General features: G+C 47.5%; 1 protein-coding gene across 8 annotated transcripts in view; it reads left to right on the forward strand.

The window, feature by feature from the left end:
• srcin1a (SRC kinase signaling inhibitor 1a) overlaps positions 1 to 16,051 on the forward strand; it is a 322,417-nt gene that overhangs the window by 218,558 nt on the left and 87,808 nt on the right. The window lies entirely within an intron of this gene.

Below are 16,051 nucleotides of genomic sequence, written 5' to 3' on the forward strand. Positions count from 1 at the left end.
CCTCCTGACCAGCAGCGGATTAACCATTAAGCAGACTAAGCACGTGCTTAGGGCACCAGGGCCAAAGGGGGCACCACAAAGTTGGGAAAAGGGTGAAAAGACAAAAAAAAAAAAATGAAGATTTGTAAAAAAAAAAAAAAAAATTGATTAAACTAGTGCAAATTGATCATGATGTTCAGTTTCTTGATTATGGTGCACCCTAGGGTCATCTTCCCAGGTGTACCACAAGGTCAACAACTAAAATGGACTGGGTCAGTGTGGAAAGGAGGGGGGCACCAAGATTGGTCAGTGCTTAGGGCACCAGTGATCCTTAATCCGCCCCTGCTCCTAACCCCATTCTCCTGCCTTCTCCCCATAACCTCTGACACCCGCACTAATCAAGAATCTATCTATCTCTGCCTTAAATATATCCACTGACTGACACACACTAGACTTTCCTCTATTCTTGACTATCTCTTTCTTTCTTGTTTCTCTCTTGTACAGAGAATGTAATATGTTAACATAATTTTGGGAACCGGTAAAAAGGCGCCAATGTATTGTACTTACTTCTAATAAATAAAATTTAAAAAAAAAAATTCTCACCTTAAACCAATGTTTTCTGATTCTTGATCCCCATACCCTGGGTCATTTAATACACCTGTATAAGATCACCCCTCATCCTCCTGCCCTCCAAGCCTGCCCACCCATTCCCTATAGCTCAGGCCCTCAAGTCCTGGCAACATCCTCATAAATCTTCTCTGCACTCTGGCCAACTAAATTCTTCACGTCACAAGGTGAACAAAAACGGAACATAATACGCTAAAGGCGGCCTCATCAACAGCCTCTACATGGTACCATGTCCCAATGGAAAATGGTGATTGTATATGGAGAGTAGTGTGTGGTGGAGAAAGATGTGCCTCTGTTAATGGCCAAGCACCCAGGTGTCTCACGGAGCTGCTAATGTACGGTGCAGCAGGTAGAGCTGCTGCCTCACAGCGCCAGAGACCCGGGTTCCCTCCTGACTACGGGCGCTCTCTGTACGGAGTTTGTACGTTCTCCCCGTGTCCTGCGTAGGTTTTCTCTGGGAAGCTCCAGTTTCCTCCCGCACTCCAAAGACGTGCAGGTTTGTAGCTTAACTGGCTTGATCTAAATGTAAATTGTCCCTGGTGTGAGTAGGAAAGTGTTGGTGTTCGGGGATCGCCGGCCAGCACGGGCTCGGTGGGACGAAGGGCCTGTGTCCACGCTGTATCTCTAAACTAAAGTCAACTAATTGGGAGAAGATTCTGAATGATGCTGTGCTTCTAAGCCCCCTGAATTATTGCTTCAAGCAGCTTAATGTTTTACTGGGACAAATATTAAGTCATCGCAGCTGTTCTAGATCCACAGAACCTTTCCCCATGGCCCAGAGATTAACCTTTGATACTGAAACCTCCAGGGGCAAAGCTGGAGGGCTGACAAAGCTCCTTTAGAAAGTGGCCTGTTGCATTGGGAATCGAGAGCGGGGGATAGTGCCAGGGATGGGATACAAAAACATGGTACAAGCAGCAAAGGTGAAGATGAAAGACAGGTTCACGGGATGATACAGAGGTCATTATTATCAATGAATCACTGTTTCTATTCCCCATCTGGTCAATTACCTCATCAAGTTCTTTAACATTGCTGAAAGGTTCAATGAGTCAAGAGTCAAGTGAGTTTATTGTCATGTGTCCCAGATAGGACAATGAAATTCTTGCTTTGCTTCAGCACAACGGAACATAGTAGGCATTGACCACAGAACAGATCAGTGTGTCCATATACCATTATATAAATATATACACACATCAACAAATAAGCACATAAAGTGCAAATAAACAGAATGGGCTATTAATGTTCAGAGATTTGTTTCAGTTAAGTTTAATAGCCTGATGGCTGTGGGGAAGTAGCTATTCCTGAACCTGGACGTTGCAGTCTTCAGGCTCCTGTACCTTCTACCTGAAGGTAGCGGAGAGATGAGTGTGTGGCCAGGATGGTGTGTGGGTCCTTGATGATGCTGCCAGCCTTTTTGAGGCAGCGACTGCGATAGATCCCCTCGATGGAAGGAAGGTCAGAGCCGATGATGGACTGGGCAGTGTTTACTACTTTTTGTAGTCTTTTCCGCTCCTGGGCGCTCAAGTTGCCGAACCAAGCCACGATGCAACGGGTCAGCATGCTCTCGACTGTGCACCTGTAGACGTTTGAGAGAGTCCTCCTTGACAAACCGACTCTCCGTAATCTACTCAGGAAGTAGAGGCGCTGATGTGCTTTCAAGGGTTTCAGCCCGAAATGTTGCCTATTTCCTTCGCTCCAAAGATGCTGCTGCACCCGCTGAGTTTCTCCAGCACTTCTCCAGAAATAAAGGCATTTCATTTCATTTCATGGTCGGCACGGACATTGCGGGCCGAAGGGCCTGTTCTAGTGCAGCACAGTCACCCATGAAGCCACCTTGCTTCCTCGCCTCTAGTTGTCCATCTCTCACCCACACAGCGCCCTCTTCAACCTGTCCTCCCTCCACAGTTTGTAATTGTTCACACATTAACAGAGACAACTATTCCTATTAATGTTGAACACTCTCCAAGTAAAACCCGTTCAGACGTGAATAACGGCCCTGACCAGCAGTATACTGGAAGGAATGTTCTGACAGTTGCTGTTTTTAACATCAGTGAAGCATGCTAAATACGCACTCACAATGTACAGATTAATATCTGCATGAAACTGTCAAATTGATTAGCGTTGAGTATTTTCAGACCAGACCAGCCCAGCCCATTGTTGGATCCTGTTACCGATCCGTCTCATTGCGTTCCCTATAGACATGTTCTCAGTTCTCTTCTCCTATTCGCCAAAGTACAAAGTATTTCAGCCTACTCCAGCACCTATTGTCTATTGTCACCCCGGGCAAATACCTGTGTTTATAGGGCGGCACGATGGCGCAGCGGTAGAGTTGCTGCTTTACAGCGCCAGAGACCTGGGTTCCATCCTGACCACGGGTGCTGTCTGTAAGGAATTTGTACCTTCTCTCCGTGACCTGCGTGGGTTTTCTCCGGGTGCTCCGGTTTCCTCCCAAACTCCAAAGACTTACAGGCTTGTAGCTTGGTTGGCTTTGGTAACATTGTAGATTGTCCCTAGTAGGATAGTGTTAGATCACAGGGGTCGATCATTGTTCGATGTGGACTCGATGGGACGAAGGGCTTGTTTCCACACTGCATCTTTAAAAACTAAACTCAAGGTACAGAAGCCATTAAGGTCAGTATTTAACCCAGATTTGAGACACAGTGAGCCAGCGGCTCTGCCCAAATGTGCTCATCAATCACCTTGTAGTATCTCACACCATAGTTGAGGATTCAAGCCTTTTTCATCGGTTGTTGCCACAATAATCGACCAGACCACTGGGTTCCCAAAAACGTACGTTTTTATTGAGCAGAGTCTTTACATCAGTTCACCCGGCCCTAGACCAGGTAACCCGGCAAAGAGTCGCTACTCCGCTTCTTCAGGCATTGCCTTGTATACCTTTCTAAACAAAGCTTTCCTTCCCCCAATTACATTTCTTCCACATAGTCCTTTACATCAGTCATCCATTAGCATGATGTCATGGGTCCTCTTCAAATATGGGGTTGTTTTTCACCCTTTGTTTGAGGTTGGTTATCAGCAAAATTGCTTAAAGTTGATCACCTCCAATGATGAAGTTGTTTGGTTTCCATTCGTTGCTCGAATCAGTTCTCTGCGGTTAGTCATTTCATAGAACTAGTGGCATTGGCTGACTCTCATTTTCCCGTAGCAGGATTTAACACAACTCCTCATGGTGAACACAAATCATCAACGTACAAGATACAAGTGGACAGGATGTCATTGATGCTAACTTCACACTGTGCAAGTCTGGCATCCTGCGAGCTGTGCTCCGCTTTATTCGATCGGCTAGCTTCTAAATCTTGTAGTGTGTGGCCCATTAACTGCTAATTAATTACAGTCCATGTGTTTAAAGTTCCTCTTGGCCTTTTCCTTCTGAAGCGGTGATGATTAGTTTGAACAGGCAGAGAAATGCATCAATTTGCATCTGATGGCAAGGCCTTAATTTTTAGAAAAAACTCTTTGCTTTACGATCTTTGTGGACTGGCAGTTGCTCATCTCTGGTTAATTGCGCTCCTCTGAGCCGAGGCGTCGTAAACAGCTGCACACAGCTGTGGGAAGCAACTTGTGATGGTGCCACCAGCCCTGGTCTTGTTTCCACGTGTCAGCGACCGACCTTAAACTGGTGCAGCACATTGCCACGGGATGCAGCAGCCATGCGTGGACCAGAGGGGGCTTTAGCTTATTGTCAGGAAACATAGAAACATAGAAAATAGGTGCAGGAGTAGGCCATTCGGCCCTTCGAGCCTGCACCGCCATTCAATATGATCATGGCTGATCATCCAACTCAGTATCCTGTACCTGCCTTCTCTCCATACCTCCTGATCCCTTTAGCCACAAGGGCCACATCTAACTCCCTCTTAAATATAGCCAATGAACTGTGGCCTCAACTACCTTCTGTGGCAGAGACTTCCACAGATTCACCACTCTCTGTGTGAAAAATGTTTTTCTCATCTCGGTCCTAAAAGATTTCCCCCTTATCCTTAAACTGTGACCCCTTGTTCTGGACTTCCCCAACATCGGGAACAATTTTCCTCCATCTAGCCTGTCCAACCTCTTAAGAATTTTGTAAGTTTCTATAAGATCCCCCCTCAAGCTTCTAAATTCTAGCGAGTACAAACCGAGTCTATCCAGTCTTTGGATCTGCAGTGGATGATCAGTCTGAAGAAGGGTTTCGGCCCGAAATGTCACCTATTTCCTTCGCTCCATAGATGCTGCTGCACCCGCTGAGTTTCTCCAGCATTTTTGTGTAACTTTGGATCTGCAGATGCTGGTTTAAACCGAAGATAGACACAAAAATCTGGAGTAACTCAGCGGGACAGGCAGCATCTCTGGAGAGAATGAATGCGTGACGTTTCGGGTCGACCCCAAACCTTTGCATCAGTAGACTTCCTTCTTTTTCACTTTGTACTGAGAAGCCAGCATCCAGAAAAAAACAATAGACAATAGGTGCGGGAGTAGGCCATTCGGCCCTTCGAGCCAGCACCGCCATTCAATGTGATCATGGCTGATCGTCCCCAATCAGTACCCCGTTCCTGCCTTCTCCCCGTATCCCCTGAACGATATCGCTACTCTGTTCTGGAATTCAGGTTCTGCCTTTTGTACATAATGGGCGTGCCATTTTCTAACTCTGAAGTGACTTTGGCAGTTTGAGGTATTTTGCAACTCTGCAAAAGAACCCTCACCTCAACATTGACCTCTGAGGCGGTAACCCATGAATCCCCAAATGCCGATAATAAATTGTTTAGTTTTCGCAATAAATGACACCATGCGAGCATCTGCCTGACTTGGAACAGAATGTAACTGAACACAAGCCAGTAGAAAGGGAAGATAAAAGTTAAACAATTTACAGCAATTAAACGGGCCATCTCGGCCCTACAACTTTTTTCCCTTAGTCCCACCTGCCTGCACTCGTACCATAACCCTCCATTCCCTTCTCATCCATATGCCTATCCAATTTATTTTTAAATGATACCAACGAACCTGCCTCCACCACTTCCACTGGAAGCTCATTCCACACCGCTACCACTCTCTGAGTAAAGAAGTTCCCCCTCATGTTACCCCTAAACTTCTGTCCCTTAATTCTGAAGTCATGTCCTCTTGCTTGAATCTTCCCTATTCTCAAAGGGAAAAGCTTGTCCACATCAACTCTGTCTATCCCTCTCATCATTTTAAAGACCTATATCAAGTCCCCCCTTAACCTTCTGCGCTCCAGAGAATAAAGACCTAACTTATTCAACCTTTCTCTGTAACTTTGTTGCTGAAACCCAGGCAACATTCTAGTAAATCTCCTCTGTACTCTCTCTATTTTGTTGACATCCTTCCTATAATTGGGCGACCAAAATTGTTCAACAGAAACAGCGATAGATTGAGGTCTAGATGTCCAGGCACAAGAGACAGAAGATGAGTATTTCTCTCTCTTACGGCAGTTCAGTTTCTTATAGTTTAGAGATACAGCTCGGAAACAGGCCCTTCGGCCCACCGAGTCCACACCAACCAGCGATCCCCGCACACTAATACTATCCTACATACACTAGGGCCAATTTACATTTTTACCAAACCAATTAAGCTACAAGCCCGTAGGCCTTTGGAGTTTGGGGGGGAAACCAGAGATGCTGGAGAAAACCCACGAAGGTCACGGGGAGAACGTGCAAACTCCACACAGACAGCAGCCCGTAGACAGGATCGAACCCGGGTCTCTGGTGCTGTGAGGCAGCAACTCCGTGCTGCCCAGTGGAGTACATTTCACCCATCACTTGGCGAATGTGTTCTCAAATCACTTGCATGGGGGTTAGAAATAGAAAGGTGGTTTGGATGAACGAATGTATCAGAGAAATGAGCGGTAAATGGAATGGGCACAGAAGAGGAGATGGGGCCTAGGGTAGATCAACCACAATCGTATAGAATGGCATTGAGGGGCCGAGTGGTCTACCCCTCTGTTGAGACAGTAGGAGGAATTAGCCATGTCCTTCTGCCCGACGTGCCCATGCCGACCAACATGCCCCATCTACGATCGTCCCACCAGCCCGCGTTTGGTCCATATCCTTCCAAATCTGTCCTAGCTGTGTAGCTGTCTTTTAAATGTATCGTAGCAAAGATACCTTCCCGAGAGGGCTGGAGTGGATGGGGCAGAGCTGTTCTTCCAGCAGCTGACGGTGGAGGTGTTGCTGTTTTTCAAATGGCCAGACAAAGTAAGATATGTGTCGGAAGGAACTGCAGATGCTGGTTTAAACCGAAGATAGACACAAAATGCTGGAGTAACTCAGCGGGGCAGTCAGCATCTCTGGAGAGAAGGAATAGGTGATGTCTCGGGTGGAGACCCGTCTTCAGAGTCCGATCTGGGCAGATATTTGTCTTGGGTTAGTTTTGTGCAAAGTGTTTGACCCACACGGGTTTGGTTGGTTCCCAGTCTATGTCAAACATGTTCCGATGCTTGTCTGTTCTAGCGGCTCTGTCCACAGTGTGTGCTCAGGGTCATGACCCTGGCTTGGCACAACCGCTCAGGAGGAATGTGTTTCATCTGCTCCGCAGCTGCGCAGTTCCTCGAGCAAGTCTGCAGCTCGGTCTTGAGAAGTGAGAGCGTGTGTCCTGCTGGGGGAAGGAGTGAGGGCAAGGACGCCTTTGAACATCGAACTTATCTTATCTATGTATCTCCCTCACCCCTGACATCAGTCTGAAGAAGGGTCTCGACCCGAAACATCACCCATTCCTTCTCTCCAGAGATGCTGCCTGTCCCTGCTGAGCTACTCCAGTGTATTGTGTCAACATAGTGGTGTTAGCACCTGTCTACACTAAACACTGAGTGTTACACTAGCAATACTGAATGTTATAGAGTCATACAGTTGTGGAAGCAGACCCTTCGGCCCAACTTACCCGTGCCGACCAACTTGCCAATGAACCTCCACACGAGTCCCATCTGCCTGCATTTGGCACATATCCCTCTAAACCTGTCCTATCCATGCACCTGTCTAATTGCATCTTAAACATTGCCTCAACTACCGCCTCCAGCTGCTCGTTCCATCCACCCACCACCAATGTATAGCCACTAAGAATGTATCTTTGCACGGCTTTAGGTTTGCACATTTGTTACATTCTGAATGTACATGTTTTAAAATTCTGTATGTACATCTTATTTAATTTTTTTTTTAAAAGTTGAAATAATTAGCATGGTCTGGCAAGGAATGTATGTACACGGCACAAGGTCTAGCAATGTGACCCAAGCAATCGTTCCAGGTGCGACAGAGGTTTACCTGCATCTCTTCCAACCTCATCTATTGCGTCCGCTGCTCTAGATGTCAGCAGATCTATATCGGTGAGACCAAGCGGAGGTTGGGCGATCGTTTCGCCGAACACCTCCGCTCGGTCCGCAATAACCAAGCTGACCTCCCGGTGGCTCAGCACTTCAACTCCCCCTCCCACTCCGCCTCCGACCTCTCTGTCCTGGGTCTCCTCCATGGCCACAGTGAGCAGCACCGGAAATTGGAGGAACAGCACCTCATATTCCGTTTGGGGAGTCTGCACCCCGGGGGCATGAACATCGAATTCTCCCAATTTTGTTAGTCCTTGCTGTCTCCTCCCCTTCCTCAGCCCCCCTGCTGTCTCCTCCCATCCCCCAGCCTTCTGGCTACTCCTCCTTTTTCTTTTCCTTTCTTGTCCCCGCCCACCCCCGTCCCCGATCAGTCTGAAGAAGGGTTTCGGCCCGAAACGTTGCCTATTTCCTTCGCTCCATAGATGCTGCTGCACCCGCTGAGTTTCTCCAGCTTTTTTGTGTAACCTTCGATTCTCCAGCATCTGCAGTTCCCTCTTAAACAAGGTCTAGCACAATCATTTGTGATGTGTTTCTGTTCCAAGAGTTCTCTGTGATATTGGACAATATTCTACACAACCTTGTTCATTATCACTCAGAACGGTTCGTCAGAAAGAGGAAATAGATGACTCCAGAACGTGATTCACTGCATGGCTTGTCAATATCAGTCACAGCAAACGGAGAGTTGTGAATTTCAATGAGAAGGTGAACAGGTCCCAGTCTCCCCATTTAAGGACCTGTTTGGGGAATGTTCTTGGCCAATAGATGAGGAACAGGAGGAGGCCATTCAGCCCATCCTGTTACTCATTGATTCTTGAATTCTTTGCGGCTGAAGGCTGTGGATGCCAAGTCAATGGATATTTCTAAAGCGGAGATGGATAGATTCTTGATTAGTACAGGTGTCAGGGGTCACGGGGAGAAGGCAGGAGAATGGGATTAGGAGGGAGAGATAGATCAACCGTGATTGAATGGAGGAATAGACTTGATGGACCGAATAGAAACATAGAAACATAGAAATTAGGTGCAGGAGTAGGCCATTCGGCCCTTCGAGCCTGCACCGCCATTCAATATGATAATGGCTGATCATCCAACTCAGTACCCTGTACCTGCCTTCTCTCCATAACCTCTGATCCCTTTAGCCACAAGGGCCACATCTAATTCCCTTTTAAATATAGCCAATGAACTGTGGCCTCAACTGCCCTCTGTGGCAGAGAGTTCCAGAGATTCACCACTCTCTGTATGAAAAAAGTTCTTCTCATCTCGGTTTTAAAGGATTTCCCCCTTATCCTTAAACTGTGACCCCTTGTCCTGGACTTCCCCAACATCGGGAGCAATCTTCCTACATCTAGCCTGTCCAACCCCTTAAGAATTTTGTAAGTTTCTATGCTAATGGCCTCATTCTGCTCCTATCACATATGACATTATTATGCACAGTGTCGCGGCTGGTTGTGCTGCTGCCTCACAATGCCAGAGACCCCGTTCGATCTTGACCTCTGCCGTTGCCTGTGTGGTTTGCATTTATTGACTTACCGCAAGTATAAGGTGCAACAGTTATTTAAAAAATAAATGGTGCCAGGATCTGGTAACGGGGGATGAAAAATATGAAGTTGGTTATATCCCTTCTTGCGTGGTTTTTGATAATAAAGCAACTGTTTCTCTTTCTCTCTTTTCTACGGCCTATTTCTTAACTTTCTTCACTAACTATCTTTCTAATGGGCTTTTTTTCCAACACTTTCCTGCACTATCACGACCCTTTCTCACTTTCCTTCTATCTTTCTTAAAGCTCGAAAAATGAAGGGGTACAACAAATGTAATGAGATATATGTGGCGTGTACAACTGTAACTTTAATTGAACTTCTAATTAAAAAAATTAAAAAAAAAAAAATAAATAAAAGACAGCTCCCGTAGTCGGGATCGAACCCTGGTCTCTGGCGCTGCATTTAGGCAGCAACTCTACCGCTGTGCCACCGTTTCCTCCCCCATCGCAATGAACACGCAGGTTTGTAGGTTAAATAGTCTCTGTAAATAGCCTCTACTGTGTAGGAAGTGGATGCTAAAGTGCGATAGCAATAGGACTATTGTGGACGGCATGGACTCGGTGGGCCGAAGGGCCTGCATGCACATGTATTATTCAATCCACCAACCAATCAATCAATCCATCAATCAATTGAATCTATGGTAGGTAGACAAAAATGTTGGAGAAACTCAGCGGGTGAGGCAGCATCTATGGAGTGAAGGAATGGGTTGCGTTTCGGGTCGAGACCCTTCTTCAGACTGATTTGGGAGGGGGGCAGAGGGCACCCCCACATCAATCCCCCCCCCCCCCCTCACATCAGTCTGAAGGAGGGTCTCGACTCAAAACGCCGCCTATTCCTTCGCTCAATAGATGCTGCCTCACCCGCTGAGTTTCTCCAGCATTTTTTATCTACCTTCGATTTTTCCAGCATCTGCAGTTCCTTCTTAAACAATTGATTCTCTGGTGATTTGTATCCTAATTCCCGTTGATGTATTTGCTTGCAAGTTAAACTGTGTGTCATTTCCAGTCCCATGCAGAATCTCCCTTCAAATCACGAGATCACGGAATGAAATAGCACTTTATAATGGCCCAGTTAATTAGCTGGAGATTCTCCCATCAGAGCCTCCCATTCCCCTGGGGTTCTCCGTCACTCAGCTGTCCTTCACTGTGATGGTGAGATAATCACAGCAACAATCAAAAATCCTTTTCACTTTCTCTCCTGTCACTGGTGCTCATTTAGTTTGATTACAATGCAGAATAGTTTCAGACTATTATCTGAATGGTGGCCGATTAGGAAAAGGAGAGATGCAATGAGACCTGGGGGTCATGGTACACCAGTCATTGAAAGTAGGCATGCAGATGCAGCAGGCAGTGAAGAAAGCGAATGGTATGTTAGCATTCATAGCAAAAGGATTTGAGTGTAGGAGCAGGGAGGTTCTACTGCAGTTGTACAGGGTCTTGGTGAGAGCACACCTGGAGTATTGTGTACAGTTTTGGTCTCCTAATCTGAGGAAAGACATTGCTGCCATAGAGGGAGTACAGAGAAGGTTCACCAGGCCGATTCCTGGGATGGCAGGACTTTCATATGAAGAAAGACTGGATAGACTTGGCTTGTACTCGCTAGAATTTAGAAGATTGAGGGGGGATCTTATAGAAACTTACAAAATTCTTAAATGGTTGGACAGGCTAGATGCAGGAAGATTGTTCCCGACGTTGGGGAAGTCCAGAACAAGGGGTCACAGTTTAAGGATAAGGGGGAAGTCTTTTAGGACCGAGATGAGAGAAAAATAAAATCACACAGAGTGGTGAATCTGTGGAACTCTCTGCCACACAAAGTAGTTGAGGCCAGATCATTGGCTATATTTAAGAGGGAGTTAGATGTGGCCCTTGTGGCTAAAGGGATAAGGGGGTATGGAGAGAAGGCAGGTACAGGATACTGAGTTGGATGATCAGCCATGATCATATTGAATGGCGGTGCAGGCTCGAAGGACCGAATGGCCTACTCCTGCACCTATTGTCTATGTTTCTAGTTTTGTTTAGTGATACAATGGAAACAGGCCCTTCGGCCCACCGTGCTGCCTGTGTGGTTGTGAGTACTAGCCCAAAGAGTCGTACCTTTTTCTGGATCGCCGCTGGATTTTGAACGTTGACAATTTTCGGCGACCTGCTACGATCATGACGGGTGCCGGCAAGTCGCCAAAACAATCGCGTAATTGAGACAGACCCTTTACTACTCCGGATGTTTAAGAAGGAACTGCAGATGCTGGTAAATCGAAGGCAGTCAAAAATGCTGGAGAAACTCATCGGTTCTTTCTTATTCTTTATTTTCTTTCAATGAAATCCATTTCTCAACTTGATTGGTAGTTTAAGCGTTGAGGTTTTAAACATTTTGGTTCTTAATTGCTGTCAAAAGGCTTTCAAATGGGAGAGAAGATGAGACGGAGGTGGAAACAGGTGCAATTCCTCCCTGACATCAAAGATAGACACAAAATGCTGGAGTAACGTAATGGATCAGGCAGCATCTCTGGAGGAAAGGAATGGGTGACGTTTTGGGTTGAGACCCTTCTTCAGACTGCATGAATCGAATATAGGAGCAAAGTGGTCCTTCTGCAGTTGTACAGAGTCCTAGTGAGACCACACCTGGAGTATTGTGTGCAGATTTGGTCCCCTAATTTGAGGAAGGACATTCTTGCTATTGAGGGAGTGCAGCGTAGGTTTACAAGGTTAATTCCCGAGATGGCGGGACTGTCACTTGTGGAGAGAATGGAGCAGCTGGGCTTGTACACTCTGGAGTTTAGAAGGATGAGAAGCAATCTCATTGAAACATATAAGATTGTTAAGCGTTTGGACACGCTAGAGGCAGGAAACATGTTCCCAATGTTGGGGGAGTCCAGAACCAGGGGCCACAGTTTAAGAATAAAGAGTAAGCCATTTAGAATAGAGACGAGGAAACACTTTTTCTCACAGAGAGTGGTGAGTCTGTGGAATTCTCTGCCTCAGAGGGTGGTGGAGGCCGGTTCTCTGGATGCTTTGAAAAGAGAGCTAGATAGGGCTCTTAAAACATAGCAGAGTCAGGGGATATGGGGAGAAGGCAGGAACGGGGTACTGATTGGGGATGATCAGCCATGATCACATTGAATGGCGGTGCTGGCTCGAAGGGCCGAATGGCCTACTCCTGCACCAAATGTCTATTGTCTATGTGTCTGAAACCACCCAAAATGCCACCACATTTCCTTCTCCCCAGAGATGCTGCCTGTCCGGTCGAATTACTCCAGCATTTTGTGTGCAGCTTTGGTGTAAACCAGCCCCTGCTGTTCCTTCACAAACATTAAACGTCACGTAAGTGGGACAGGCCCTTCAATGTGACAGCACCCTGACAGCCCAGTAAATGTCAGCACCACTTTTCACATGAATATTTTATGGTGTCTGCGACTGTCGGCACAAGGTCACGTTCTCCTTCGATGAATTTCGGAATGTCGGGGCCGGTGTGTTGGTGGCAGGGGCTCACTAACAAACGCACAGTAGAGTGAAGGGGAACCACACTCACTGATGAAAGAGCAGTCTTGGTGCCGCGGGGGGAGCAGCTTCCGGCTTAAGGAAGGACCAGCATTAATGTGGCGTTTAAGACCAGCAGCTTATTGTATCTTTCTAAAGATAAGTTGACAGCTTTAGAGTGCCATGCCTCATGGAATCGGTTTCCCACTGGTGTGTGTGTGTGTGTGTGTGTGTGTGTGTGTGCAATACAATACAATTTATTTGTCATTTGAACCATATTGAGGTTCAAACGAAATGTTGTTTCTGCAGTCATACACACAAAAAAGACCCAAGACACAACACAATTTGCACAGACATCCATCACAGCACATCTCCTCCTCGCTGTGATGGAAGGCAAAGACTTATCTCTCCCTTGCACTCCCCATTCCCCTCCCGATGTCAGAGTCAGAGTCAAAGCCCCCGGCGGGCGATGGCAATTGTCCCGCGGCCATTTACACCGCGCCGGGCGATGCAAGGCCACGCTCCGGGTCTTGTTGTTGGAGCCCCCGGCGGGCGCTAGCAAAGTCCCGCAGCCATTCCAAGCCGCGCCGGGCGATGATGTAAGGCCATGATCATATTGAATGGCGGCGGTGCAGGCTCGAAGGGCCGAATGGCCTACTCCTGCACCTCGTTTCTATGTTTTCTATGTTTTTTCTATGTAAAAAGCTGGAGTAAGTCAACAGGTCAGACAGCATCTCTGGAGAAAAGGAATAGGTGACGTTTTGGGTCGAGACCCTTCTTCAGACGCAACCCGAAATGACCCGAAACATCACCCGTTCCTTCTCTCCAGAGATGCTGCCTGACCCGCTGAGTTACTCCAGTATTTTGTGTCTATCTTCAGGTTAAACCAGCATCTGCAGTTCCCTCCTACATAATGGTTCAATAATAAACCAGTGATAAGACAACACAAAAGGAACGTCATCAGCTGTGATGTTCTTTAGGAATTGAGGGATTCTGTAACAGTGGGAAGTCTTTTGAGGTTTTAATTTTCAGCTTGGTGCAACATTTACACAGCGCTCCTGGGCCCTTGGTCGCTGCACCAGAGCTGTTGTCTGTCAATTCAATGGGAATACAAATTAAAAGACAGATGTTTGATTTCATCGGCTTCTTTACCAGTCTGTAAATGTTTAAACACGGGACATGGATGGGTGCCCAGCTTTGAAATATTCCCCATTCCAACCTGCCCAGATGCTGCATAGCTTCCAGACGCGGGTGAAGATTGAGAGAGAGATTACCCCAAGAGATGTAACCGCAACACGTGTGCAGACATGGCGAGACTCCTCGCGCTAGATTCCAGAGGAGTGAGTGATACCAAGATACCAAGTAAAGGGCCCGTCCCACTTACGCGACCTCGGCTCGCAAATTACGCGACCTCGTGGTCGCTTGAGGCGTACGGGCACCGTATGGCCGCGAGGGTCCGGTCCCACTTAGAAGCGCGGAGTTGTGCGGGGCTGGTCCCGACATCGCGCGGGGGCTCCGTAATTCTGACAGTGGCCGAAATCTCCGCGCGCCAATGGCCTGTCGGCATGCAGGCGGATTGCGGTCGTACGCAGCGTCTTGGCGGCGTACGCCTAGCGCGTGGCATTGCGCGATGACATCACCGCCCGGCGTGGCGTGATGACGTCACCGCCCGACGCCCAAATTCAGTCAGCCCGCCTCCTGCCCAGCTGATAAGCATGACGCAAATGTCGTCACGCGCGAACTTAGCCCGTACTTAGCGCGTACTTAGCGTGTACTTAGCGCAAACTTTGCGTGAACTCCACTTCCGTTTGGTCGCGCCAAACGCACGCAATCGCATGCAAGTGGGACAGGCCCTTAACTCGTCGAGCAGGCTGGCTCCGTCCTGGATTCACGAGAGGTTGGTCTTGGAGGAGAGGATGCTCCTCAAACTGCGGAGCATCCTGGACAGCAGAGCTCACCCCCTCCATGACACACTGGTCAACCTGAGGAGCACCTTCAGCAACAGACTGGTTCCACCAAGATGCAGCACAGAACGCCACAGGAGATCCTTCATTCCCTGTGGCTATCAAACTGTACAACTCCTCCCCCTTCTGTCGTGGGGTAGACTGAGTCCCCCCACTAAGTTTCCACTAGTGGGAGAGTCTACGACCAGAGGTCACAGCCTCAGTATTAAAGGGCGTTCCTTTACGAAGGAGATGAGGAGAAATTTCTTTAATCAAAGTGTGGTGAATCTGTGGAATTCATTGCCAAATAAGGCTGTGTATGCAGTCAATGAGTAGATAGATTCTTGATTAGTGAAGGGATCAGGAGTTATGGGGAGAAGGCAGAAGAATGGGGTTAGGAGGGAGAGACAGATCAGTCATGGTTGAATGGCGGAGTAGGCTTGATGGGCCGAACGGCCTAATTCTGCTCCTATCATTTATTAACTTATCTTTGGTGTAAACCTGCATCTGCACTTCCTTCTTACACAACTTTCTGTCTTAGTTTCTTAATGTACATGTGAACTCCACAGTGGCGCAGCGGTAGAGTTGCTGCCTTACAGCGCCCGAGACCCAGGTTCGATCCTGACTATGGGTGCCGCTTGTACGGAGTTTGTGCGTTTCCTCCGAGATCTTCGGCCTCCATCAAACACCAAACACATCCAGGTTTGTAGGATGGTACACAAAAATGCTGGAGACACTCAGCGGGTGCAGCAGCATCTACGGAGCGAAGGAAATAGGTAAACACCTATGCAGCAGCATCTATGGAGCGAAGGAAATAGGTAACGTTTCAGGCCGAAACCCTTGCGGGTTTCGGCCCGAAACGTTACCTATTTCCTTCGCTCCATAGATACTGTTGCACCCGCTGAGTTTCTCCAGCATTTTTGTGTACCTTCGAATTTTCCAGCATCTGCAGTTCCTTATTAAACGCTGTAATATTGGATCCATTTGGATGAAAAGTCAAAGGTACACAAAAAAGCTGGAGAAACTCAGCGGGTGCAGCAGCATCTATGGAGCGAAGGAAATAGGCAACGTTTCGGGCCGAAACCCTTCTTCAGACTGCAGATGAAAAGTCATGTGGTTTAAAATTTTATTAAGAGGACTGGAATATAACGCTGATGCTCTCGAAGGTGCTGG

This window comes from Leucoraja erinacea, chromosome 27 (assembly GCF_028641065.1).
Source record: "Leucoraja erinacea ecotype New England chromosome 27, Leri_hhj_1, whole genome shotgun sequence".
NCBI lineage: Eukaryota > Metazoa > Chordata > Chondrichthyes > Rajiformes > Rajidae > Leucoraja > Leucoraja erinaceus.